Source organism: Bos javanicus, chromosome 9, assembly GCF_032452875.1.
Source record: "Bos javanicus breed banteng chromosome 9, ARS-OSU_banteng_1.0, whole genome shotgun sequence".
Classification (NCBI taxonomy): domain Eukaryota; kingdom Metazoa; phylum Chordata; class Mammalia; order Artiodactyla; family Bovidae; genus Bos; species Bos javanicus.
This window is the reverse complement of record NC_083876.1, coordinates 41,452,159-41,478,876: the sequence shown is the minus strand read 5'-3', so window position 1 is coordinate 41,478,876 and position 26,718 is coordinate 41,452,159. Positions and strand designations below refer to the sequence as shown.

Sequence of the window (26,718 nt, the reverse complement as noted above, 5' to 3'; positions counted from 1 at the left end):
CTGCCTCCCCTGCCGGCTGTAGCCTCTCTCCCCTGCTGTTCCTGTGGGCGGAGCACCAAGCAGGTGCGGCCCAGGAGGGAGGCCTGGGGAGGGCTGACCAAGCAGGTTCAGGAGGCCGTGTCCCATTCAGCTGCTGGGGCCAGGCCTGCCCTTGGTCCCTTACCTGTGGGCTGGCCATTGTGAAACCAACCCTGCTTCCATGCCACCTGGAAAGACCACCCCACCCCACCCCACCCCACCCCCCATTCTGGGGAAGGGTGTGGCTCCCTGCTCACAGAAGGAGAATTCCCACTATGGATGGGTGACAAAAGGCAGCCTCAAGGAGTGCCCTTACTAAACCGGAAGGCATCTGACCTCCTGTCCTTTCTGGGAGGACAGGAGGTCCTGAGTCAGACCCTGAGTCATCCCAGAGAAGATGAGCTGAGTTCATATGACCCATCTCAGAGGTCTGAACCTGCGCAGATAGGTGGGAGCCACCTGAGAGATAAACCCTGGGTGGGTGGGCTCAACAATGGACAAAGGCTGTGGGTCGGCTCCTGTCCACTCTGCCCATCTCAGGCTGTACCTGCCACACCTCCAGGTCAGAGAAGGGGAAGGATGCAGAGGAAAGACTTGCTCCGTGGGTTGCCTGCCATCTCTCAGGTTTCAGAGCACGGCCTGACCTGTCTTTGGAGGCAGCTTTGCCATTCTGGGAAATGCCCCCTTTCCTTTCTTGGTGGTTAACCTTTCTGGGACACTTTAGGGTGGCGGTCTTAAGTCTAAGGTCAGGAAGCTCCAGGGAAGCAAGGGTGAGGGTGTGGCTGGTGGTGATGAGTATAACAAGAGACAGGACGGTAGGGAGGAACTTGAGCAATGTGGGAGAGAGGACTGGTCCTGGTGGGAACCTCAGACAGCCTGGACACCCTGTTACTTAAGATAGGTGTCATATATTGAATTCCTGCACGAGCCATGCATTGAGCTGAGTGCTTGGCATGTATTGTTGTCATTTAATCTCAGTAACCCTTTGGAGGTCATTAGCACCATTAGAATGTCCTTTAAGTAATTTGCCTAAGGTCATGTAGCTGGTAAGTGGCAGAGCTGGAATATGTTCCATCTGTGCAGCTCCAAACCCCTGTCTCCTTTCTCCTTCCCCCTTGTCTGCCATGGAGACTCTCAGCCTTCTGGTCTGTTCTGGAAAGGGTTATTCTCACCTAACTGCCTTCCATGCTTATTGGGAGCGACTGACAACTGTTATACAAATACTGAGGGCTATTGGTATTTTAACGAGAGCCTGGGTAGCAGAACAGCCACCAGCATTTCTGGAGACTTGTGGTTCTCAAAGTGAGGACACAGGCATTGCAGTTTGCAGATGCTATTCGCCTTCATTATCTCCTCTCTTTTTAGCAGACTATAGAAGGCATCAGAATTACCTAGAGGGTTTGTTCAAACACAAATTGCTTGCCCACAACCCACAAGTGCCGAGTCTGTAGGTCTGGGGTGGGACCTAAGAATTTGCATTTTTCATTTCCAGGTGCTGCTCGTGGGCTGTCCTGGGGCTCACACTTTGAGAACCACTGCACTGTAGCACTCCTGTAAGATTAGATGAGCAGGTGTTATTAATGTTTCCATCTTTCAGAGAAAAAAATTGACATGTGGGGAGGTTTGGTGACTTGGGATTAAATGACAGTTAACAAAAAGCAGGAGCAGGGCTTTAAAACAGAATGTGACATCTTATAGCTCAGACCACTGCTTCTCAACAGGTCTATGTAGCACTGAGAGTTCTGCAGTGATGATCCTCCAAATTAAATGAACCACTTCTGGGTCATTTGGGTGACCACCAAGCCTCAAGTGCCTCCTGGCTCTTTGGGGCCTGCAGGCTGTGAAGGCAGTACCCCTAGTGAGGTGGGAGACCTGGGCCTCCCCAGAGGATGTGACAGGAAAAGCCTGCCAGAAGCCAAAGCCCGCGTTCACAGGCATGCAGACACACACCTGTGTCTCTACGCCTGTCTTTATCTAACAGCTTGCAGCAAGAATTGGCCAGCAAGGCACGAACCTTATCTTTAAGTGGAAGAGGCAGAGGTCTCGGATGGCCACAGTTAGAGATGGCTTTCAAGGCTCGCTTCTGGCAGAACTTTGGTTTAATATGAAAGTGATGATCTTGAAGTGGCCAAAAAGCTCTGCAGTTATTAATGCTATTTCCCACCATGTACCCAGTGCACAGGCATCCTCTGCCAATACAGTTTCTATGGCCAAGTGCAGAAGCCAACGCAGACCCACACTAAATCTTCCATTTAATTGGTGTTGGCAATTTAGTTTCAGCAAAACCAGACACTTACCTAAGTACCATAAAGTTTAAGGGGTTTTAATTAAATTTCATATCTAGCTTATATTTAGTTTGGATATAGTCAAGAAACATAGTGAAATAATTTAAATCAGTGATAAGAGGCTTGAGGGATTGTTTTTTTAAACAGAGAGATCTACTTCTTATGTTTAAGAAATTCTGCTCATGAGATAATAATGAGACAATGTAAGTGAAAGCTCTGAACTGTGAAGTGCCATATATATGTTCATCCTTAATTGTTTTTTTCAGTTTCTTCTTTTAAATAGCATACTTAAAAATTGAGGTATAGTTGATTTACAGTATTCTGTGTCGGGTGTATGACAGTGATTCGCAATTTTTAAAGGTTATACTCCATTTAAAGGTTATACTCCATTTGGAGAAGGAAATGGCAACCCACTCCAGTACTCTGCCTGGAGAATCCCATGGATGGAGGAGCCTGGTAGGCTGCAGACCATGGGGTTGCAAAGAGTCGGACATGACTGAGCGACTTCACTTCACTCACTTCATACTTTATCACTGGAGAAGGAAATGGCAACCCACTCCAGTATTCTTTCCTGGAGAATCCCATGGACAGAGGGCCTGGCTGGCCATGGTCCATGGGGTCGCAGAGAGTCGGACATGACTGAAGTGACTAAGCACGCATACTCCATTTACACTTATAAAAAATTGGCTGTATTCCCTGTGCTGTACAATATATACTTGTAGCTTGTTTTATACATAGTAGTTTGCACTTCTTAACTGCATACCCCTATCTCTCTCCTCCCACTTCTCTCCCCACTGGTAACCACCAGTTTGTTTTCTATATCTGTGAGTCTGTTTCTTTGTTATAGTCACTAGTTTGTTTTATTTTCTTTTATTCCACATACAAGTAATATCATACAGTATTTATCTTTCTCTGACTTATTTCACTAAGTGTAATAGCCTCCAAGTTCATGCATGTTGTTGCAAATGGCAGCATTTCATTCTTTTTTATGGCTGAGTAGTATTCTGTTGTGTGTTCACATCTTCTTGATCCTTTCATATGTTGATGGACACTAAAGTTGTTTACATATTTTCAGTTCAGTCACTCAGTTGTGTCTGACTCTCTGCGACCCCATGGACTGCAGCATGCCAGGCCTCTCTGTCCATCACCAGCTCCTGGAGTTTACTCACACTCATGTCCATTGAATTGGTGATGCCATCCAACCATCTCATCCTCTGTCGTCCCCTTTTCTTCTCACCTTCAATCTTTCCCAGTATCAGGGTCTTTTCAAATAAGTCAGTTCCTCACATCAGGTGGCCAAAGTATTGGAGTTTCAGCTTCAGCATCAGTCCTTCCAATGAACACTCAGGACTGATCTCCTTTAGGATGGACTGATTGGATCTCCTTGCAGTCCAAGGGACTCTCAAGAGTCTTCTCCAGCACCACAGTTCAAAAGCATAATTCTCCTGTGCTCAGCTTTCTTTATAGTCCAACTCTCACATCCATACATGACTACTGGAAAAACTATAGCCTGGATTAGATGGACCTTTGTTGGCAAAGTAATGTCTCTGCTTTTTAATATGCTATCTAGGTCCATATCTTGGTTATTATAAATAATCCTGCTATGAACATTGGGGTGCATGTAGCTTTCTGAATTAGTACTTTTGTTTCAGATATATATGATCAGAAGTGGAATTTCTGGGTCATAGGTAGGTCTAATTTTAGTTTTTTGAGGAATCTGAATATTGTTTCCCAAAGAGGCTACACCAACATTCCCACCAACAATGTACAATGGTTTTCTTTCTTCTATATCCTTGCCAACATTTGTTATGTGTCCTTTTTGATGACAGTCATTCTAACAAGTCTCAGGTGATATCTCCTTGTGGTTTTGATTTGCACTTCTCTGATGATTAACGATGTTGAACATCTTTCCATGCACCCATTTCTGTCCTTATTTTTCCCCAGCTTTATTGAGATATAATTGACTTACAACATTATGTAAAGTTAAGGTGTACAAGGTAGTGATTTGATACATGCATATATTGCAAAATAAGGTTAGTTAACACATCTACCACCTCACATAGTTACATTATGTGTGTGTGATGAGAACTTTTAGAATATACTCTTATCAACTTTCAAATATACAATACAGTATTGTGAATTATAGTTGCCATGCTGTATAATACATCCCTAGAAGTTACTCATCTTATAACTGAAAGTTTATAAAAACCTTTTTACCATCTTCACCCATTTTCCCACCTCCACACCCTTCCCTTTAGCAACTGCCAATCTGTTCTCTGTTCCTATGAGCTTGGTAATTTTAGATGTCACATATAATGAGAGGGTGCATATATATATAGTCCCTTAGTCTTGTCTAACTCTTTGCGACCCCATTGATTGTAGACTGGTGTAGCCCTCCGGGTTCCTCTGTCCATGGGAATTCTCCAGGCAAAAATACTAGAGTGGGTTGCCACGCCTTCCTCCTGGGAATCCTCCCAACTCAAGGATCAAACCCTGGTCTCCTGGACTGCAGGCAGATTCCTTACCAGTTGAGCTACTAGGGAAGCCCATAGTGTCTGTTTTCCTCCCTCCTTACTGTTCTGTCTGTCCTTTTGCAAAGTACTAGCTGACTGCCCCACCTACTTCTGTAATTCTGCACTTCCCTCTTCCTGCCCCTCCCACCACATTCTTAGAGCAGAACCAGCCACTTGGCTCCAACTAGAAGTGATCAGTTCCATGGAGCCCAATTCCAGGGCTTGCCGAGGGAGGCTAGATTCTATTCTGCTAGACCTGGGTGGGGCCTTGGAGGTCTTCTGGTCCCTCCTATGTGATATGAGGAAGTGAAACCAGAGACACTGGCCCTGAACTTCTCAATACCACAGAGAGAGTCAGTGCCAGGTCCAGGAATGAACTGTCTGGATTCATTTTGAATAAATTCTCTTTTCCCCATTCTTTCTGTTATACACCAGGGTGGAAAAAGGAGCCAACTTTTCTGGAGACTCAGGACCCATTTGGCAGAGAAGCACATAGAAAAGCCAGAGAATGCAGCCTGGAGAGATGGAAGATGCCAGTCAGGTCTCACTAGTGTCTAGGAATGGAAGGTAAGAAGGCAGAGGGAATGGTTTCTAGTGCTTAGAAAGTTGCCCTGAAATGGTTCTATGTTCTCAAGAGCTTCAGAATGAAGGCTAAGGTATTCCTGTTAAAGATATACTGAGAGGGCTCTTTGTCTTGGCAGAATTCTTTTTTTTTTTTTTTCCTTCTATTTTTACCCCTTAAAATGGGAATTTCAAAGACTCACTTGCAGGAAGGGGAGAGGCCTATGAGGAGGATAGTGAGTCACTGCAGAAAACGAAGGCCTTAGGAGGGGGAGGGAGCTGATGCTCTGAAACAGGGAAGAGGAGGCCCTTTTTAGTCACAGCATGCGTCAATCATTGCAGCTTGGCAAATGGCAGTGAACCTAGGAGGACTTTCTTTCATACTGGAATCAGGAACCTAAGCCTTAGGATATTTTCATTTAAGTAAATATTTTGCTCGAAATTTTTAAAAAGTTAAAAGGATTAAAGACTTGGAATACGTCAAATATGTAGAATCAGGCCCAGGCATTACCTTAAGAGAGGAGTGTGTTTAGTTTAGTTTTTTTTTTTTTTCATTTTTAAATCATTGCCTCAGAAATCAGTATGTGGTATATTTTGCTGCATGAAAATTTGAAATGGCAAAAGTTTTTAGCTGTTTGAACATGAAGATACTTATCAGAAATACAAAACAGTCCAACCCTCCCTTTCCAGATCCTAATATACAGTCAAATGCCCACAGTTCGTCTTTAATCAGATAAAGAGATCCCTGGTGCTTCGTAGGCTGAACTCTTTTCAGGACAACGGTATGTCTTAAATCAAAACCACATCTCAGTTCTGGATATAGGTTTACATTATGAGTGGTGACTTTTAACTTCATTCCAGTTGATTTATGATATAAGCGAGGCATAGAGTTTGGCTCATAGCAGTAATTCATGTTCTGCGATGGAGCTCCAAGTTTCCAGAAATAATCGTGTCGTCTAGGTGGCCAGTCCAGTGAACCTGAGTCACTGTCGCGGGACACATGCTTGAAAATTCAGCCACACCCCCTGGGCTTCAACTCCAGAGGCTGGCCAGAGAGATGTATGTGTGATTCACACCGTCTAATCTGTGACACTCTCCTTCAGTTACGACTTCATTTCCCCCAAATAAGGCTTCAGTGGTTCAAATCTGTGCCACAGTGGCAACTGGGCAGTTCAGGGAAAGAAAGATTGTTTCTAAGTCCTCTTGCACCACCACATGCCTGAGTGAACAGGACGCCTGTATTTCCATGTTCACGTGAGAAATGCTCTCCTCCCTAGAGCCACAGCTCCCTGCCTTCAGACAATTTATACCATTGTAAGAAGGTAGGCTTGTCAGAGTACGTCAATGCTAACAAGACCCACATCTGAGGAAGCAGCATAGGAAATCTCTCCAAGCTCTCCAAACCCTGCCGTTTGTGTGAAAACAGACTAGATGTGTGCACTCATCCAAGTGCCTCATAAAGGGCCACAGAGGAGGGCACGAGCATGAAGAAAACCACTGCCTCAATCACCTCCTCCTCCTCTTCATACCTGTGAGGAGCCTCAGCCGCCAGGCTCACAGGCCTCCTGATGAGGAACTAGCAGAAAGTGGGCCCACTGGCCTCTCCATTAACTTGAATAAAATGTCCCATCTACATATAAGAACTCCTTTGCCCACGTTTAGACCAATATCTCAAATTTCTGATAGGCATGTAGTTAGCCCCTGACTAATTCATATGCACAAACTAATTGGGTAAATGTTGAGATTTGCTAAAAACCTGAGACCTGATACACCCCAGTGGAGGAGAGGGTCAAGAAAGCTAATACTTCTCTCTTGTTCTTAAGAGAAGAAGAAGCCAAGCATTCCTGCAAGGTGGATATAGCAGAGCACCCAGGATATGGGACAGGGTGGGACAGAAATGACAACTAAGTCCATCTCACAGGCCTAATCCAAAGAGTTTCTAGTGGTCGCCTCTAGCACCTTGTTAAAAAGCATTCTGGGTGGCATCCAGGCTCACCAGGAAAGAAGTCGTGATTGTTAAGCCAAGTCTGCTTTGGACATGGGGTAGAGAGGTTGCAGAGTTTGCCATCCTGGGTAGGTACCTACACAATAGCTAAGAATTCTGTTGATCAGTTCATCTAGCAGGTAAGCTAGATCAAATTTAATTTTGCCTCCAATCTCTACAGGTTTTCTCAGCATCCAATACCGACTGGAAGAAGCTCCTGCCAGCCATGTAAGAAGGACAATGTCAGGCTCTAATCAGGGAGAGCCTTGGAGAGCTGAGGAGATTCCCCAATTTCTTCCTGCTCATCATTTTCAGTCCCTGACGTCCATTTCCACAGAGGAATTAGCAGTAAGTTCTCTAAAAGGGGAGCTGATTGCTGATTTGCTTGTTTTAAGGGATGAGGTAGAAGAGAGGAGTTGGGGAGACTTTGCTTTTCCCAAGAGCTGGTCACAGGAGAAGAAAGTGCTCTTTGTTGGTTGTAGCAGCTCTGGACTGGAAAGAAAAGCAGGTCAAACACCTAGGCCTGTGTACTGGGCACTGTGCCATCCTCCTGGGAGGATAGGTGTGGTGGGGGGGGGGGCGGGCACAGGCAGGTGACATAGACACTGAACAAGTAGGAGTCCCGTTTAAAATGACATGTGTCATCAGTGTAGCACCTGCCTTCTAGCACTGATGGAGGGAGCTACGGTTCGGCTGCTGTGCAGCAGTGCACTGGGTAGATAAAGTGTGACCAGGGAAGCTGGAAGAAGACTCGAGGAGCTGTGGGGACTGCAGACATGTTTATTCTCTCTGGGCAGCAGCAGCAAGGAATCTTCAAAGACTACTGATACACTAAGACAGACAAAAGTGGCCCATTGCCAAGTGGGCATGCAGGCCAAGTGCTACCAAGGTCAGCAATATCACTGTTTACAAAACATAAGAGATCAAGCCCTGAGCCTTTGGAGTGGGAGCACTGACTCAAAGACCCTAGACGACCAGAGAACTAACCCTAGGAAGTATCAAATAGTGAGAACTCACACAAAGTAAACCACCTGAATACAACAATCAGCATCACCCAACTACCAGTAGCACCCTGTGTAGGATGCCTCATCTAAACAACAAACAAAACAAAAATACAATCCAAATCATCAGCAGACAGGATTACCACCTCACTCAGCCTTGCCCATCTGAAGAAAAACAAACAAACAAAAACTCAGCACAAATCTCACCCTATATGAAGCTTACACAAACCACTGGACCAATCTTAGGAGGGGAGAAACCAAAAGGAAGAAATAATTCAACCTTGAAGCCTGGGAAAAGGAGACCTCAAACACAATAAGTTAAAAAAAAATAATGAAAAGGCAGAGAAATACTACACCAATAAAGGAACAAACTAGAAACACGAAAAAAGAAATAAGTAAACTACCTGAAAAAGAATTCAGAATAATGATAGTAAAGATGATCAAAAACCTTGAAAACAAAATGGGGAAAATGCAAGAATCAATTAACAAAGACCTAGAAGAATTAAAGAATAACCATACAGAGACAAACAATTACTGAAATTAAAAATGCTTTAGAAGGAATCAATAACAGAATATCTGAAGCAGAAGAGCGAATCAGTGAGCTGGAAGATAAAATGGTGGAAATAACTTCTGAAGAGCAGAATAAAGTAAAAATAATGAAAAGAGCTGAAGATAGTCTCAGAGACTTCTGGGACAATATCAAATGCACCAACATTCGAATTATAGGGGTCTCAGAAGAAGAACAGAAAAAGAAAGGGTATGAGAAAATTTTTGAAAAGACTATAGTTAAAAATTTCCCCAACATGGAAAAGGAAATAGGCAACTCCAAGAGGCACAGAGAGTCCCACATGGAATAAACCTAAAGAGAAACATGCTGCAACACATATTAATCAAGCAAACAAAGACTAAACACAAAGAAAGAATATTAAAAGCAGCAAGGGAGAAGCAACAAGTAACATAAAAGGGAAACCCCATACTCTTAACAACTGATCTTTCAGCAGAAACTCTGAAGGCCAGAAGGGAATGGCAAGATATATTTAAAGTACTAAAATGGAAAAAAAATCTACAACCAAGATTATTGTACCCAGCAAGGATCTTTTTCAAAATTGATGGAGAAATAAAAAGCTTTTCAGACAAGCAAAAGTTAAGAGAATTCAGTACCACCAAAGCAGCTTTACAACAAATGTTAAATGTTGGGGGCCAGAGTGAGGTACTCCGCCCATGGCAAAGGTCATGAGGAAGGAGGCTCAACATACGCAAAGGTGGGATCGAGCCTCAGGAGTCCCCCTGGAAATCCTCGAGCATCTACCCCCATTAACCAGAGCCTGCCTACTTTACTACTTTGTGCTCTCACCTACACCTCTGACTTTACGGGAGGCTGTACCCCACCACCTCTTTTGGAAAAGGAGTTAACTTAGAGCTCCAGTTAATAATAATTCCTGGGCATGATAAGAGTGTTTTAACCTACAAACTCCTCTGAAGGTTCTCTGGCCTGCCTGACAGGCTTGTCCGGCCACATGTGATTGCTCACAGCCTCCCAACCGTGAGAGGCACGAGATGCTTTAAACCTTCTAAAAACAGGTTCCTTAGAAAAGTTAGAAAACTATTAGTATAAGTATAATGGGCTGATTAGAAATTGTGTTGGTGAAGGGTTTTTCATTTGTTGAGCCAATGTTTGTTGCTAAGTCTCCATATCCCCTGCCCTTACACACATTAATGAATATATAGAAGAAATAAGTATTAACCTTTGATATTAATCACGTTAGACCTTAGGCTAAGTAAATTCTTTCCTTAACTAAAACCCACTATACCCTCACCCTGTAGGAATGTAACTTTATTTGGGTGGCGTCTGTTTTAAGAATAATCACCCCTGGAGAAATAAGTGTCCTGGTTGACTGACCGTTGTCACAAGGAGAGGGTTGTAAATTGTCAGCAGGCCTCCCCTGGCCAGAAGATGATGTAACACCCCTAAGACCTCTGTATAGATTTGTGTGAAGCACCTGACTTTAATAAAAGTCAGGACTGCTGTCCCCACGTGACTTTTGTATAACATCTCAGTGTATAAAAACAGACTCTGGAAAATAAAGAATTGGGATCAGTTTCTCGAAATACTGGTCTCCCCATGTTGCTCTCTCTCTCACTCTGGTTGAGTCTCCATCTGGAGCGCGGAACCCGCCATGCTTACTAATTATGCCTGGGCTTCTAAGATCCGACTGGGGAGGCCTCAGTGTCTCCTCTCCTTCGGGAGAACGGAAGGATGCCTGTGGCCTACGTAAGTGGTGCAAACTTCTTGTCTTGAAGTTTTATTGGTCTCCCACGTAAACCAAGCTACTCAGCCTCTTTTCTCCACTGAATTTTCCTACTGAGCTATCCTTATTCTATTACTCTTTATATCTTTAATTAATATCTAATTGAAGCTATGGTATCCTGACCCTCGCCGACGCCGTCCCCACTTCGGATATCCTGGATCAGCCGGGGCTGGACCCCAGCAGTTAAAGGGACTTATATAGTCAAGAAATACAAGAGAAGAAAACAGATTTACAAAATCAACCCCAAACAATTAAGAAAATGGCAATAGGAACACATATATCAAAAATTACTTTAAATGTAAATGGATTAAATGCTCCAAGCAAAAGACACAAGATCCATATATGTGCTGTCTAAAAGAAACCCACTTCAGACCTAAAGACACATAGAGACTGAAAGTGAGAGGATGGAAAAATATATTCCATGCAAATGGAAAGCAAAAGAAAGCTGGAGTAGCAATGTTTCATATCAGACAAAATAGACCTTAAAATGAGGAAGATTACAAGAGAAGGAAGGACACTACATAATGATCAAGGGATCAATCCAAGAGGAAGATACAACAATTGTAAATATCTATGCACCCAACATAGGATCACCTCAATACATACGACAAACACTAACAGACAAAAGGAGAAATTGATAGTAACACAATAATAGTAGGAGACTTTAACACCCCACTCACACCAATGGACCAATCATCAAAACTGAAAATTAAGAAGGAAACACAAATCTTACATGATACATTAGATGAGATGGATCTCATTGATATCTTCAGGACATTGCATCCAAAAGCAGAAGAATACACCTTCTTCTCAAGTGCACATGGAACATTCTCCAGGATAGATCACATCTTGGGTCACAAGTCAAACCTCAGTAAATTTAAGAAAATTGAAATCATATCAAGCATCTTCTCTGACCACAATGCTATGAGTCTAGATATCAAGTACAAAAAAAAAAAAAAAGATGTAAGAAACACAAACACATGGAGATTAAACAACACGTTTCTAAATAACCAACAGGTTACCGAAGAAGTCAAAAGGGAAATCAAAAAATTTCTGGAAACAAATGACAATGAAAACATGACAACTCAAAACCTATGGGATGTAGCAAAAGCAGTTCTAAGAGGGATGTTTATAGCAATACAGTCCTACCTCAAGAAACAAGAAAAATATCGACTAGATAACCTAACATTATACCTAAAACAACTGGAAAAAGAAGAACAAAAAACCCCAAAAATTAGTAGAAGGAAAGAAATCACAGATCCAAGCAGAAAGAAATGAAAAAGAAATGAAAGAAACAGTAGTAAAGATGAATAAAATTAAAAGCTGGTTCTTTGAAAAGATAAACAAAATGGACAAACCTTTAGCCAGATTCATCAAGAAAAAAAGAGAGAAGAATCAAATCAACAAAATTAGAAGTGAAAAAGGAGAGGTTACAACAGACAATGCAGAAATACAAAGGATTATAAGAGACTATTATGAACAACTATATGGCAATAAAATGGATAATCTGGAAGAAATGGAAAGATTCCTAGAAAAGTTCAATCTTCTAAGACTGAACCAGGAAGAAATAGAAATTATGCACAACCCAATTACAAGCACTGAAATTGAACCTGTGATCAAAAATCTCCCCCAAAACAAAAGCCCAGGACCAGATGGCTTTACAGGAGAATTTTATTTAAACATATTTAGATAAGAGCTAATGCATATTCTTTTAAAACTCTTTCAAAAAATTGAACAGGAAGGGACACTTCCAAACTCATTCTATGAGGCCACCATCACCCTGATACCAAAACCAGACAAAGACAACACAAAAAAAGAAAACTACAGGCCAATATCACTGATGAACATAGATGCAAAAATCCTCAACAAAATTTTAGCAAAAAGAATTCAGCAACATATCAAAAAGCTCATACACCATGATCAAGTTGGGTTTATTTGGCAAAACTAATGCAATTATGTAAAGTTTAAAAATAAAATAAAATTTAAAAAAATAAAATAAAAAAAAAAAAAATAAAGAATAAACTAAAATCAGAAATTTACCAACCAAGGCTCTATTTTAAAATAAAATTCCACTTGTGATAGTCTAAAAAAAAAAGAAATTCAAGGATTCTTCAATATACACAAATCAATCAATGTGATACACCATATTAACAAATTGAAAGATAAAAGACATAAGATAATCTCAATAGATGCAGAAAAAGCCTTTGACAAAATTCAGCACCCATTTATGATTAAAACTTCAAAAAATGGGCAAAGAAGGAACCTACCTCAACATAGTGAAGGCCATATATGATGAGCCTACAGCAAACATTATTCTCAATGGTGAAAACTGAAAGCATTCCCCCTAAGATCAGGAACAAGGCAAGAGTGTGTACTTTCACCACTATTATTCAACATAGTTCTGGAAGTCCTAGCTACAGCAATCAGAGAAGAAAAATAAATAAAAGGAATCCAGATCAGAAAAGAAGAAGTAAAGCTCTCACTGTTTTCAGATGACATTATACTGTACATAGAAAACCCTAAAAATAGTATCAGAAAATTACTAGAGCTAATCAGTGAATTTAGCAAAGTTTCAGGATACAAAATCAATACACAGAAATCACTTGCATTTCTATATACTAACGATGGAAAATCAGAAAGAGAAATTAGGGAATCTATCCCATTCACTATTGCAAAAAGAATTAAATATCTAGGAATAAACTTACCTAAGGAGACAAAAGAACTGTACACAGAAAATTATAAGACACTGATGAAAGAAATAAAAGATGACATAAACAGATGGAGAGATATTCCATGTTCCTGGGAAGAAAGAATCAATATTGTGAAAATGACTATACTACCACATGCAATCTACAGATTTAATGTGATCCCTATCAAATTACCAATGGCATTTTTCACAGAACTAGAACAAACAATTTCACAATTCATATGGAAACACAAAAGACCCCAAATAGCCAAAGCAGTCTTGAGAAAGAAGAATGGAGCTGTAGGAATCAACCTTCCCGACTTCAGATTATACTACAAAGCTTCAGTCATCAAGACAGTATGGTACTGGCACAAAAAGAGAAATATAGACCAATGGAACAAGATAGAAGCCCAGAAATAAACCCATGCACCTATGGGTACCTTATTTTTTACAAAAGAGGCAAGAATATACAATGTTGCAAAGACAGCCTATTCAATAAATGGTGCTGGGAAAACTGGACAGTTACATGTAAAAGAATGAAATTAGAACACTTTCTAACACCATCAGTTCAGCTCAATTCAGTCGCTCAGTTGTGTCCAACTCTTTGCCATCCCATGAACCGCAGCACTCCAGGCCTCCCTGTCCAACACCACTCCCAGAGTTTACTCAAACTCATGTCCATTGAGTTGGTGATGCCATCCAACCATCTCATGCTCTGTCATCCCCTTCTCCTCCTGTCCTCAATCTTTCCCAGCATCAGGGTCTTTGCAGATGAGTCAGCTCTTCACATCAGGTGGCCAAAGTACTGGAGTTCTAGCTTCAACATCAGTCCTTCCAATGAACACCCAGGACTGATCTCCTTTAGGATGAATGGGTTGGATCTCCTTGCAATCCAAGGGACTCTCAAGAGTCTTCTCCAACACCACAGTTCAAAAGCATCAGTTCTTCGGTGCTCAGCTTTCTTTAGAGTCCAACTCTCACATCCATACATGACTACTGGAAAAACCATAGTCTTGACTAGACAGACCTTTGTTGACAAAGTAATGTCTCTGCTTTTTAATATGCTGTCTAGGTTGGTCATAACTTTCCTTCCAAGGAGTAAGCATCTTTTAATTTCATGGCTGAAATCACCATCTGCAGTGATTTTGGAGCCCCCCAAAATAAAGTCTTCCACTGTTTCCCCATCTATTTGCCATGAAGTGATGGACCAGATGCCATGATCTTTGTTTTCAGAATGTTGAGCTTTAAGCCAACTTTTTCACTCTCCTCTTTCACTTTCATCAAGAGGCTCTTTAGTTCTTCTTCACTTTCTGCCATAAGGGTGGTGTCAACTGTATATCTGAGGTTATTGATATTTCTCCTGGCAAACTTGATTCCAGCCTGTACTTCTTCTATCCCAGCATTTCTCATGATGTACTCTGCATATAAGTTAAATAAGCAGGGTGATAATATACAGCCTCGACGTACTTCTTTTCCTATTTGGAACCAGTCTGTTGTTCCATGTCCAGTTCTAGCTGTTGCTTCCTGACCTGCATACAGATTTCTCAAGAGGCAGGTCAGGTGGTCTGGTATTCCCATCTCTTTCAGAATTTTCCACAGTTTGTTGTGATCCACACAGTCAAAGGCTTTGGCGTAGTCAATAAAGCAGGAATAGATGTTTTTCTGGAACTCTCTTGCTTTGTTGATGATCCAGCAGATTTTGGCAGTTTGATCTCTGGTTCCTCTGCCTTTTCTAAAACCAGCTTGAACATCTGGAAGTTCATGGTTCACGTATTGCTGAAGCGTGGCTTGGAGAATTTTGAGCATTATGTTACTAGTGTATGAGATGAGTGCAATTGTGCGGTAGTTTGAGCATTCTTTGGCATTGCCTTTCTTTGGGATTGGAATGAAAACTGCCCTTTTCCAGTCCTGTGGCCACTGCTGAGTTTTCCAAATTTGCTGGCATATTGAGTGCAGCACTTTCACAGCATCATCTTTCAGGATTTGAAATAGCTCCACTGGAATTCCATCACCTCCACTAGCTTTGTTCATAGTGATGCTTTCTAAGGCCCCCTTGACTTCACATTCCAGGATGTCTGGCTCTAGGTGAGTGATCACACCATCATGATTATCTGGGTCGTGAAGATCTTTTTTGTACAGTTCTTCTGTGTATTCTTGCCACCTCTTCTTAATATCTTCTGCTTCTGTAAGGTCCCTACCATTTCTGTCCTTTATTGAGCCCATCTTTGCATGAAATGTTCCTTTGATATCTCTGATTTTCTTGAGGTGATCTCTAGTCTTTCCCATTCTATTGTTTTCCTCTATTTCTTTGCATTGATTGCTGAGGAAGGTTTTCTTATCTCTCCTTGCTATTCTTTGGAACTCTGCATTCAAATGGGTATATCTTTCCTTTTCTCCTTTGCTTTTCGCTTCTCTTCTTTTCACAGCTATTTGTAAGGCCTCCCCAGACAGCCATTTTGCTTTTTTGCATTTCTTTTCCATGGGGATGGTCTTGATCCCTGTCTCCTGTACAATGTCACGAACCTCCGTCCATAGTTCATCAGGCACTCTGTCTATCAGATCTAGTCCCTTAAATCTATTTCTCACTTCCACTGTATAATCATAAGGAATTTGATTTAGGTCATACCTGAATGGTCTAATGGTTTCCCCCATTTTGTTCAATTTAAGTCTGAATTTTGCAATAAGGAGTTCATGACCTGAGCCACAGTCCACTCCTGGTCTTGTTTTTGCTAACTGTATAGAGCTTCTCCATTTTTGGCTGCAAAGAATATAATCAATCTGATTTTGGTGTTGACCATCTGGTGATGTCCACAAAGATAACTCAAAGTAGATTAAAGACCAAAATGTAAGACCAGAAACTATAAAACTCTTAGAGGAAAACACAAGCAGAACACTTGATGACATAAATCAAAGCAAGATCCTCTATGACCCACCTCCTAGAGTAATGCAAATAAAAACAAAAGTAAATAAGTCAGATCTGATTAAACTTAAAAGCTTTTGCACAGCAAAGCAAACTATAAGCAAGGTGAAAAGACAACCCTCCGAATGGGAGAAAATAATAGCAAATGAAGCAACTGACAAAGGATACATTTCCAAAATATATAAGCAGCTTACACAACTCAATGCCAGAAAAACAACCCAATGAAAAAGTGGGAAAAAGATGTAAACAGACATTTCTCCAAAGAAGACCTACAGATGGCTAACACTATGAAAAGATGTTCAACATCGCTCATTATTAGACAAATGCAAATAAAAACTACAATGAGATATCAACTCACACCAGTCAGAATCAATTCAGTTCAGTTCAGTCACTCAGTCGTGTCCGACTCTTTGCGACCCCATGAATTGCAGCATGCCAGGCCTCCCCGTCCATCACCAACTCCCGGAGTCCACTCAAACTCACGTCCATCAAGTCGGTGATGCCATCCAGCCATCTCATCCTCTGTTGTCCCCTTCTCCTCCTGCCCACAATCCTTCCCAGCATCAGAGTCTTTTCCAATGAGTCAACTCTTCACATGAGGTGGCCAAAGTACTGGAGTTTCAGCTTTAGCATCATTCCTTCCAAAGAACACCCAGGACTGATCTCCTTCGGAATGGACTGGTTGGATCTCCTTGCAGTCCAAGGGACTCTCAAGAGTCTTCTCCAATACCACAGTTCAAAAGCATCAATTTTTCGACGCTCAGCTTACTCAGCCATAAAAAGGAACATGTTTGAGTCAGTTCTGATGAGGGGGATGAACCTAGAACCTATTTATACAGAGTGAAGTAAGTCAGAAAGAGAAAGATAAATATCATATTCTAATGCACATATACAGAATCTAGAAAAATGGTACTGAAGAATTTATTTACAGGGCAGCAATGGAGAAACAGACCTAGAGAATAGACTTATGGACGTGGGGAGAGGGGAGGAGAGGGTGAGATGTATGGAGAGAGTAACATGGAAACTTACATTCTGTTCAGTTCAGTTCAGTTGCTCAGTCGTGTCCGATTACCATATGTAAAATTGATAGCTGAGGGGAATTTGCTCTGTGGCTCAGGAAACTCAAACAGGGGCTCTGTATCAACCTAGAGGGGTGGGATGGGAAGGGAGATGGGAGGGAGGTTCAGGCGGGAGGGGATATGTATATACCTATGGCTGATTCATGTTGAAGTTTGGCAGAAAACAATGAAATTCTGTAAAGCAACTATCCGTCAATAAAAAAATAAAAACAAAAAAAATGACATGTTTAAAACTACACTGAGTGATTTCTGACTCTTCCTCTTATAAAATGATGATTAAAGGAAAATATATTGATAATTTGACTATATAAGTGGAAATAAAAGGCACTGACCTACAGTTTAGGTAAAGAGGACATCCATGGAGATATAAAAATGTTAGCTTCACAGTCAAAGACTTGGCCTTTCCTTCTGTAGAAATAGAAGCTATTTTTACTTCTAAATTTATAAATCTACAAAATTATAGAAATGGACTACAGCAAGCTGACAGGTTTCTTCTGGTTTAATTTTTATTTGTGAAGGCTGAACTGATCTCTAATTTCTATGTCACAAAAAGATTTCTATCCCTAGTAAACTTGCTTCTTTCACTATTTTACACTCATTCCTAAAGCACTGGGTCAGTACCCAATTAAGTCTTTTAAGGAAAGTCAGTATAAATTCTTTTTCATGGCCCAAATATTCTTTGAAAAATGAAGAAAAACAAAATATGCTAATTTTTCCTTGGAAAATTAGCTGAGGCTATTTTATGAATTGAAAGTCTTAAAATTAAATCACTTCACTTGAAAGAAGCCAGAGAACATATTCGTTCTCAGTGCTTCCTGCCTCTTGCCTGGTTGGTGGACATTTCCAGAGAATTGCGTGCCAAAATTCTACACGTCTGGTCTTTAAACCTGTTTTCCAAGCCTGCCCTCCAGTTGTTTGTGAAGAAACATGCCTTTCATGGTAAATGGAAACATATCCAGTGTCAAGTTCCATGCTCTTAACTCTAAAATTAGAAAGTCTTGATGTGGGAGGAGGGCAGTGAATGTAGGAATGACGGTAGTTACTCAGAAAGAAACGCAAATTAGATGGGACTGTACAGATTTTGTAATATGTGTTTTCTTTCATTTTTCTCATGAAACCAGGGATTTTTATAAGAGGAGCAAAGCAGGGGGTGGGGTGCAGGGTATGAGTCCAAGGAGAGGGTGAGAAGAGAGCCATGGTCTTGGTTTAGAGTTTGTAACAAAACAGGAAGCTCCACCTCTGACCCAGCCCCAATTCCTTTCACCCCATAAATAGCCTCAGTTCCCCTCTGTTTTCTTCATTTTTACTTCTCTTTTTAAAATAATTTAAAAAAATGTTTATTGGAGTATAGTTGATTGAAAATGTTGTGTTAGTTTCGGGTATACAGCAAAGTGATTCAGTTATACATAGGTCCATTCTTTTTCAAATGCTTTTCCTATTTGGGTTATTACAGCATTGAGCAGCATCCTCTGTGCTGTCTGCAGTACATCCTTGTTGGTTATATATTTTAAATATAGCGTGTACATGTTACTCCCAAACTCCCAATCTCTCCCCACCCCTGACCCTTCCTCACTAGTGACCAAGAGTTCCATTCTCAAAGACTGAGTCTGTTTCTGTTTTGTAAATAAGTTCAATTGTATCATTTTTTTAGATGCTATATATAAGTGATATGGTATATTTGTCTTTCTTTGATTTATTTCACTCACTATGATAATCTCCAGGTCCATCCATGTTGCTACAAATGGCATTATTTCATTCTTTTTAATGGCTGTGTAATGTTCCATTGTATATATGTACCACACCTTTTTTTTTTTTCTCCATTCATCTGTTGATGGACATTTAGGACATTGTTTCCATGTCTTGGCTATTGTAAATAGTGGTGCTGTGAGCATAGGGGTGCAGGTATCTTTTTGAATATTGATTTTCTCTGGATATATGCCCAGTAGTGGGATTGTTGGATCATATGATAAATACATTTTTAGTTTCAGGGAATCTCCATACTGTTCTCTATAGCGGCTGCACCAATTTATATTCCCACCAACAGTGTAAGAAGGTTCCCCTTTCTGCGCACCCTCTCCAGCATTTATTATTTGTAGACTTTTTAAATGAGGGACATTCTGACTGGTGTGAGGTGATAACTCATTGTGGTTTTGATTTGCATTTCTCTAATAATTAGCGATGTTGAGCATCTTGTATGTGTTGCTTGGCCATCTGTATCTTCATTTTCACTTTTAAAAGCGAAGAGGAAAGGGCATGGGTGATAAAGGGTAAGTAGATACATTGTGTCTGTGGATGTGTGTGCACACATTTAACTTTTAGAAAGTTCTGAAAACCTGCAGTTCTATCTCCAGACTTTCCCTGCAAATCAACCTCCTCCTATCTTCTTCTTTCAGTGTATTTGTCCTGACCCTTCTGTGTTTCTGAGCTAAACTATGGTGGTGTGTGTCCTACCTTCTGTGTTTCTGAGTGTCTGGCTGCCAGAGATGCAGAGATGGGATGAGAGAGAAGAAGGAGTATGTGTCTAGGCACATTCTCCTGCTGGGGCAAAGACATGGTTTTCTTTCTTTTGGCTCTACCAGACGAGGAGGAAGTAAGTAGATGAGCTCCTTGCCCTGGGTCCAGTTAATATGAGCAGTTTTGCCCTGCCAATCAAAGCAAAGTTTTGCCAGACTCATTCTACGCCTGTTCATTTGTTTTACTTCTACCTTTGTTTAGGTCTTAGGTCATTTTACCTAAATGTTAGCTCTTCCCTTCACATATACCATGGTCATTTAGCCTCTGGACTGCAGGGACTGGGCTTTATTTATCTAAGTCTGTCTTCAGGGCTTGATATAGTGTCTGGTACATCAGGAGAGTTCAACAAACATTTGCCCAGGCCAGTGCTCTTTAGCACACAGTCACTGATGTCCACCATGTACAAGACCCATACCCAGGACTGTGAGTGAAGGGGGGTTGGGGGTGGGGTCACAAGTGAGTCGGGCACCTGCACCTTGCAAGATCGCAGTCAGGTGGGGAGGAAAGACACCTGTGGGGGTGAGGGGGGCAGACACTTCCGGGCTCCTGAGCCTCTAAATCTGACCACTGCTTGGCACATAGTAACATGTGCTTGTTGGTTAACTTTGCATGCTTTGAATCCAGGAAATGCTCGTTTCTGAGTGGTGGTTCAGGTTCCGAGCCTCCATACGTCTTAAAAAAAAAAAATTATTTATTTGAATTGGAGCCTAACCTCCATACTTGTAAAGTCAGCCTTGACAGCCTAGCAGCCACCGCTTGTGAGGCCCATCTCTCTCCAGTCTTCAAGGGGCCTTGACTTTGTTCCTTCCCCATTTCCCACAGCCCACTGCTTGAGATGTGGAGGGCTTCTCATGAGCAACCTGGTGCGATTTCCAACAGTTAATGTTTGTAGTAAAATAGCCAGAATGTATCTCAAGTAGAACATGGGCTTCATTCTGGAAAACTCCATCAGTACTGTTGGTCTATGGAGCAGAGGGCTCTGAGGACAAGATTTGCAGCCTGGCCCCCAAGGAAAAGTGTGAGAGGAGTGGGGTGAAGGGGAGAAGGACACATTTATTCTCACTAAATGAAAGGTTGACAAGGCCAGCAGGGTTTCATTGGTTGCTAGCTGGGGACAGTGGTGATGGTCAGAGATGGACAGGAGGCTGCGGTCTGGTGTTGAGCCACGGGAGGAGCAGGGAAATCATGGAGAGTCTGCTGCTTTGTTTTAAACAATTGAGATGATGTTGCCAAAGGGAGAAAGTTAGAAATCTGAACCTCATGGCTGAAGTTATTGGACAGTTGTCCACTCATTTGACATTAAAATGTGTAAATAAACACCCTTAGGTAGTGCAGAAATGCAGTACCACAAGGAGGTCCCAGAGGAGGGAACCAGTGCCCGCAAGTCTTCTGGATTCCTGTCCAGGGCTAGGTGCACTGGAGGCCTCCTTTGTGCCTGTGTCTTGACTGGAGATGCGTGGGGTAGGGGGTTCTGCGGAGAGGATGGCAGCGAGCCTCTCTTCCAGCCTGGCTCTGACACCTGGCTTCAGAACAGTGAGACCCTTTGAGAAACTAGACAAAGCCATGGACATATCTTCCTACTCACCACACACATCATGTAGAGCATAGCAATAGATGCAGTTTCACATGCCTCCCAGGTCCCCTGAGTTTCATAATTTCTTTGCTCCCTTAACCTCCAGAATCAACTCTGAGCCCTTAGCACAGTGCTCAAACCTCCCAAGGCACAGCCCAACCTCCCCCTTAGCCCCAGGTCCCACTCTGCATGTTGGTACCAGGCCCAGAGGAGCTGGAGGTTCCCTAAGGTGCCAGGCACATCCAGGCTCCAGGCCTGTGTTCCCCGGCGATCTTTCCGCCTGCTTCTCTTTCCCTGCTAAATCTCAATTCATCTCTCAAGGTTCCTTTTGCACTGATGCTGCTTGAATGAAGGCTTCTCCCCTCCTTTCAGATGGAATTAATTGCTCTCCTGTTAGCATTTGCAAAGTGCTTAGACTTTGTTACATGTATTAGATAATGCTGGCTATTATTGCACCTCTTATAATAACCCAAGAACAGAAGTGGGAATACCACATGATACTGTCTACACCGAAGGATTATAAACTACTTGAGGGCAGTTGTGTATGTCACTCTACCCAGTATCCTCCTTATTAGGTTTCAGTGTAATGTCCAATTTTGAGGTTTGAGTGGCTTAGAAATGCTGGAAAGAGTATAAAATAATGCAAAGAAGCTCCACTGCCTTGAAATGAACACAGATATGGGCAGGGATGGGGCTGCAGATGCCCAGGATCCTGCAAAGACAAAAGAAGGGCTTGGCTGAGTGTACCTGGCAGGTCCCACTCAGCAGAGGCTCAAACCCTGACACCTTGTTCAGGGCTAAAAAGCAAAGGGAAAAGCTCAGAGAATGCAAGATGGCATGAAATGGGCTTTAAAAAAATGATTATAACATACATTTTTTTTTTTTTGCATATGGCATCTAGCAAAAAGTTTTTTGGCAAAAAGCTACTGTCAATCATATTTTATGTGAAACTCCAACCCTCCCAGCATTTTTGACTCTTAGAGTCCCCTCTCTTTCTCTCAAACCAAAGAAGAGTTCTTTGCTCTTCACCAAACAACTTAGGCCTTGTTCTCATTTTTCACTTGGGATGTTTAAAATGCTCTCAGGAAACAGTCCTACCATTCAGAAATTCCAAATATATCCGTGAGCCTTTATTATTCTTCAAGGTTACAGGAATTTTCCTTGGAAACTATTTGAATTTGCGTAGAATTTTTGCCTTTCATGTCTCTTCTTGCTTTTAAAATGAGTTTCAGTAAATAGAAGTCTCTGAACTGATATTTACTTTTTTTTTGTTTTTTATTTTGCCACATTTAGCCTGCCTAAATATGCTTTGTCATTAAAAAACAAAAAGTAATTTCAGGCTCTCCCCCTAAATTTCCTTTTAAAAATTAACTGGGCAAGGTATCACAGCGTGCCATTTGTTACCTTAAAAGCATTAAGCTGGTATTGACATTAAAAGAAGAAGCCAACTTAACATAAAAAAGACATCTTTTGGCATCTTTTTTAACAATCTGAACAAAACCTCGAAAGCAATTCCACCTTCTGGTCCCAACTTTGTAAATCAGACCCCTGAGGATGCCAAATTTCAGGAACTCTTTTTATGCCGAGACAACCCTCCGAAGAGAATGAAATACATTGGGTGTTACCAGTGGAAAGGAAAGCTTGCACATCTGAGGCACTGAGGAGAGGATGCTGCCTGCCTCACTTCTCACCCAACATTTTGGAGCGGAAAATGACAGCCTTGGCACGGCAGCCTCTCGCATACGGCAAGTGTGTTGGCTGCAGAGGCACTTCCGGATCCCAGCAATCTGTCCCCGTCCAGGCCCAGCACAAGCTGTGGAGCCCAATCTGGAGCTGGATTCTGCAACAGGCTCCTGCGTCACCAATGGGACCTGGGCAGAGGGACTGTGTATGGCTCTTCCTGGGAATGAGAGCGCTGCCTGGCCCAGTGGGCTCTGCTAGGGCAGAGTTGAAGGAACCTCTAAAGTAGATATAAAAACTGAGAAACATCTCTTGTAACACTGCCCTGAAACTATTTAAAAGGGGCACCTGAGGGGTCCTGAAATGCTCTGTAAGCTCTTGTACAGTTGGGTTTGATCAGGTCGGGTGGGAAGCTCACAGATATGGGATCACGTGATCTGAGGTCATCATACTTCCCCCTCTAGTAGGGGTGCATCATCAGGAATGGCATTTAACCTCTCTGGACCAGAGAATGACGTCTTCTTCTCTCTAGGCTGCTGTGAAAAGCGAGTTGATGGCCTGTAAAATGCCACTAAACAGGCGGTGACATCATGGCTATCCAGGGCTCTGGACTAAGAGTCGTACCCTGAGAAGGCACCCTGACCTCCAGGCAACTAGCTTTTGACTCATGTTTATTTTTCGATGCTCGTCACTCTGCCCTGTGCTCACCTGTCCTCCTGCTGCACTGCGGACCTTTGGCCGAGCCCTTCCCCCACACCCTACCTATGCCTCTGCCACTCCCTCTGGAGGATGTGTCTTCTCCCTAACTCCACCTGTCTCCAGGAGACTGATTTCCCCACAGGGCAAATCAGTCTCATTTACTGAACCAGCATCTTTTGAGGCTCTACTCTGTACTCGAAGGAAGAATCATGATTAATGAGAAACTCCAGCCCTAGAAGAAGAGAGAGACCAGTGATCAGCCAGTTCTGGGCAATGCAATTAAGTTACAAGAGAAAAATGGGGATGATGCCCTGGAGACTACTGTGAGCCCTGCACTTAAAGATCAGGGTTAGAATGGATCTTCTTGTCAACATCGTTTCACAGGCACCTCGACAAAAGAACCTGTGCTGTGCTCATCTAGGGAGAGATGGCAAAAGCAGGGACCGTTCAGCCTTCCAGCACAGGGTTGGTCCCCGCAACACCCAGAGACCTGGGACAGAGGGGTTCCCACACTTCTCAGTAAGTTCTCAGGCCTACTGTGTTGGGGAGTGTCCTGAGCAGCCTGGAGTGGAGACGTCCTGTACTAAACAGAGGGTGATGTCACCCAGGCACTTTGCTGACGTGCCTGCTGAGAGTCATTTCTTATTGGGGCCAAAGTAACACTTAGCAATCATAGTGTTTGATAAGATGGTGATGAGTGATCAAGCCACAGTACACTGGAGAGAAATCAGGAATGCAAGAAGTCAACCTTCCCTGACTCACCAACAGGGTGACTTTTCCCAGCCACACCCTGAAGCTGGGGAAGAGGTCTCAACGGATCCCCTACCTATAGCTGAGACGTCATCTGGAGGCAGATAAGCTGAACAGGGCGCTGGACAGGTGGACATAGTGCCAGCTAAATAATACAGAAATGACTTCACTCATTCATTCATTCATTCACTCGTCTGTAACTAGTTGATCAAGTGGGCTGGACTTGGTGGGATATAACCAGGAAATGGCTTCTTTTTCTCTTATCACTGCCCTTCCAAATTGCTGTCAAACCTTCTTTCATTGGGCAATATCTCAGGCAGATCTCAGAACTATTCAGTCCCTTTCAAGTTATTAATAAACTGTCCTCATGTTAAAGTATTAAAAAGCCCAGTCCGGTATACATTTTACAACTGTTTCCTGCCAAATTCAAAGCTATTTCATCTTCCCTCAGCTCAGGATTGACCCAAGCTCAAAAAGATTGCACAGTCTTTGATTATTGTGTTGTCTTTTGACTTTCACTATCTGCTTCTGACTCTCCAAGGTAGAGGAAGAGTAGGGAGAAAAGGGGAAGAAGCAAAAATGTCTTTTTACTTGGTGGGGTCTGCTGTAACACAGCCACTGATGTCCTCTGAATATGGAAGTTTTTGGGTACTGGTTCCTTCTCTTGTAAGACACTTTCATGGGCTCCTTGGACCTGCCCCATTCCCACCCACCCTCTCTGGCTGACTCTTAGGACCCCCCTTCAGATCCAAACCAATGGGATACCCCATATGGCCATCTAATGCCAGGTTCACCTCCCTGTGGCAGTCAAGGCCCTTGGCCAGTCCTATTAAGAGGACTCAAGCCCAGCTACCATTCTCAGGATCCACATGGTCCACAGAGGAATTCTCACGTATTGTCTCTAGACCCTGCAGTTCAGCAAGCATCCACCAAGAAGTGAGATTTTATCTCTGTTTTTGGCAGACTTCCCTACTCTCTGAATGGGCCTCTTAGAGCCAACTTCACCTGGATGGGGGAAGCATTCCCTCCCCTCCTCTGATGAGAGGAAAAGGAAAATAAATGCACAATACTTCTTATTAGAACTCCCCTGTAGTCCATCTAAAATCATATCTGTATACCTCTATCGTCTATCTCTTGTTTTGGCCAACTCCTAACAAGGCTTACATGGAAGCTGCATCTCTCTTTGGGCCACTTGTTACCCAGCTCTGCTTTGAGCCTCAGCAAAAGTTCTCAACAGAAAAATTCCAATTTAACCTTCTGTTATTCACTACTAATTCATTCATCCACAATATTTATTCAGTAAACACCCAGGAGAACCACGTGCCCAGGATTATGTGCATGTGTACTCAGTAAGGAGCAAAACTGGCCCAGCCCTGACCCACTTCTGGGTGATCTGGGCGGATCCACCATTACTGGCCTCTAAAACCTTTCCAGAACACCTAAATTTGATTAATCCAACATCCTATCGACTGGAACTCTGTTATTCAGAGCTCGCACACGATAGCTACAAAGACAGCTGTAACTTCATGTCATCACTGATAACTTAATCATCAGAATTATTTTAGTGTTGAGTGTATTTTGCTGATATCTGATTCTTTAGCAAGTACAAACTTAGTTGTGTTTCTATTTTAATACTAAATAGACATATGCTCTAAAATACAGTTCCCTATAATCAGAATATTTGCTAAATTATAACTTCCCATTATTTGACCAGACTGAGTTCAGAACATTTTCCTGTTTGTTTATAGAATACTTCATAGTTCTATAACGTGTGCATACATGTACATATGTATATAAATTTTTTCCAGTTTTTTTTTTTGGGGGGGGGTACATGTGTATTTTCTTTTATTAGATTGAATTTTCCTGGTATTTTCCCTTTGATCCAAAAAATAAAAGTGTCCACTTTCCTGGCTTCAATGGATATCTCATTGAAATATTTAACTTGATTTTTTAATGCAAAATTATGTGTTTTTAAAACCCTTCTCCTGTTCTTGGCACTACTAATTGAAAACATTCAACTTAGAATGTCTGCCTTGTTCTTGAAGTTGGATTCTATGTGTTTTGATTTTGTGGGAATTTTTTTTTTCATCTCATTAAACCTCAACGGAGATGAAAAGTTTTGATCTTGTGTAGGGAAAAACACTAG

At 42.2% G+C, this 26,718-nt stretch overlaps 1 protein-coding gene across 2 annotated transcripts in view; it reads left to right on the top strand.

The window, feature by feature from the left end:
* The first annotated feature begins 292 nt into the window (after positions 1–292).
* Positions 293–26,718, top strand: part of ARMC2 (armadillo repeat containing 2) — a 247,089-nt gene continuing 220,663 nt past the window's right edge. The window contains exons 1-3 of one of the 2 annotated variants that reach the window (XM_061427637.1): positions 293–446; positions 5,252–5,383; positions 7,543–7,709. The gene's annotated coding sequence lies outside the window, so the exon portion shown is untranslated. Of the gene's footprint in view, positions 581–5,251; positions 5,384–7,542; positions 7,710–26,718 lie in introns of both variants that reach the window. The other variant, XM_061427635.1, reaches the window with a different exon arrangement.